The sequence below is a fragment of the Delphinapterus leucas genome, chromosome X (genome assembly GCF_059928025.1).
Source record: "Delphinapterus leucas isolate spDelLeu-1000000601 "Yukka" chromosome X, BTC_Dleu_Yukka2, whole genome shotgun sequence".
Lineage (NCBI taxonomy): Eukaryota > Metazoa > Chordata > Mammalia > Artiodactyla > Monodontidae > Delphinapterus > Delphinapterus leucas.
Window position 1 is genome coordinate 44,580,363 of NC_143150.1, and position 2,741 is coordinate 44,583,103.

Consider the following 2,741-nt stretch of genomic DNA (forward strand, 5'->3'; position numbering starts at 1 on the left):
TGTTCCACACGTCTCTGAAGTAGAGTCCAATTTCGTTGTTGCTGATTTTTGTGGCCCTAGTGTTTTGCAGAACAAGCTTGGAAATGCTGAAGTGAGAGAAAAATAAAGTGGATTATTTAAGCATCATGTAATGTAAATTATCACAAGTGACAATATTCTTGAGCCATGTATCAAGAAGTATTTCTCCCCCATAAATGTAAACACAATCTCGCTATCTGCTCAACTTGACTCATTCAATTCCACTTTCATGACGGACCAGGACCCTGCTGCTGAGAGATGACATCCAAGTCCATGAACCCCAGCCACCCCGTCCACGGCCGCCCCACCCACCCAGGCCAGGCCATCCTCCTCCTCCACTTCACTCTCTACCAGCAGCTGCTCCCGTAAGTCCAGGTTCAGGTCGCACACACCCACAGGCTTTCTCTGCCAGCTGTACAACAGTTAGGCCGTATCCAGAAGTCCCCTCCCACCCCCCACCTCCGTCCAACACTCTCTCTGGGGCCCTCGGCTCTTTGCCGGACCTCGATCTGACATTGCTTGGGCGCCTCTAAAAGCCCAGTTCCCTGAGTAAACTTCTAGTATCGGCGGGGGCACCTCCTACCCGAGTACCACCCACCGCGGCAGGATATAAAAGTTGGTGGAAAGGTTGGGATCTGAGCCAGAGTCTCCTCAAAGTCCCCCCTCAGCCAGAGCACCCACCACAGCTCTAAAGGTCTTCTGCACCTATGGGTCTGACTCTTCTGGAGGCTAAGCCGTACTGCAGTTGAATAGACCCTCCCCACTCTTAAAGAGCAGACCCTCCTGCATGACCGTAGGTGATCACATGATTTCGGGGACCACCTGAACCACCGAACTGAGGGGGCCTCAATGTTTACGTGACTGAGGGGGCTGAGTCTCACCTGACCACATGATGGCAATGACCATAAGGTCCACTTGACCAACAGCAGTCCAGAAGCTGCAGAGCTCACATGAGTGGAAGAACTTTGGGTGCCACGTGTGGTAGGAGACGCACTGTTGCCCATACATGGATATACAGCGTTTAGTAGCCCACAACCTTCACGTGATGGAGATTGCTGAACTTGACATGTACCCTGCTGGGAAGGGTACCAGATCATAGCATCCACATAACCGTAAGCAGTAGATCACATCAAGGGCTGAGGTTACCACATGCTGGTAGCTAGTCAGGGTCACATGAGAGAAGGAGCCACGTGACACGCAGGGTTCAGGAGTCCACCATGCTCTAGTGACTTGAAGGGCTGGAGCTACCACAGGGTCATGGCGGCAACAGGGCCAAAGAGACCACATGCCCTTTGGGTTTAAGGGCCTAGGGTTCTGACCAGACAAGAAGGGCTGGGCCTGTCAGGTAACTATTGTCCACAGGATGGCAGCAGCCACATGACCTGCAGCCTTAGGAACCCACAGAGCTCATGTGCCTGGGAGGGCTGAGTCAGCTTTCTGACAGTAGGGTCCAATGACAGTATGGTTCTACTTGATCTGCGAGTTTCAGGGGAACATTACCTTCGGGAGAACAGGAGATCTGAGATTGCCCACATTCCTCATCTCCTCTGTGATGTTGGTGCCTCCGAGTGACCTTCTAAGCACACAAGCTTGGGCTTTACCTACACCCACCCCACTCTAATGTGTTAATTTTATGTGCTTTTTCCCCCCCCCCCGATAGCACATGAAATTTAACACATAACAAATTAACACATGAGGATGAAATAAGTCCTCCCCCAAACCACAGTCCTGGGCATGCTGTAGAAAGTACTGTTAAGAGCCTAAGCAGTGGGTACAGGTAAGCGCTGTTGACTTCAGTTTCAGGCAGGCCTAAAGGAAATTAAACCAAATCTAATGAGTTGTAGTTGTTAATTTCGGAGGAAAAGGGTAGATTGATTACTGTGGGCCACGCACTGGAGAAGGGTAACTCATTTAAGAGAGGTAACTCTATAGATTACGTACTGTTACAGAACTTTACAGATGCGAACACTGAAGTCCAGAGGTATTAAATCAATCACCTGACTAAGAGGTCACGGATATTGCAGGTGGCAACACCAGGAGTGGCCCACAGGCCGTCTGGCTCCAGACTCTGTGTTCTGCTCACCCACCAGGTTCCTCACCAGAAGGTAACACTGGGTTCAGCCTTACTAATTCACAAAATCTGGCAAATCAGCCCCACTTACTGAAAAGTTGAGATCTTGAGAGAGCTCTTTGGGATGCCACGCTAATTAGACCCAGTCAAATTTGAGTCTATTTCATGGCCTCTATTTAAGGTTTGTGTATAGATATAAACGTATCTCTAATATGTGAAATCTGTGTATATGAGTGGTTTATGAATTGCTTGATGATAGCTGAAAACATTTCCTTCTTTTAAATAAACACTGAAAAGAAGGTATCATAAAGTTTAGTCACCATACTCCCTGTGCCTGAATTACAACAATTACAAATGAGTGGAATCTGAATTCATTAGATTTTACAGTGCATATTCCGTCTGTGTCTCCACAGAAAGAACAGAGAAAGGAGTAGGACAATATATATTGTAGGGTTTTTTTTATTGCAAATCCAGAAATACCTATTTTGCTGATTTGTGTGGGAAGCTGCAGGATCATCAGTATGTCTAAAATAAGTGTGATCTGATCTTTCTGGTTTGCTGGCCTCGGTAAACGATGCTTTCTTTACATTGTTCGGATTATTTTGCTAGGTTCCTGCAATGTGGCATGGCTGCATAAATGAGCTGAAGAAAA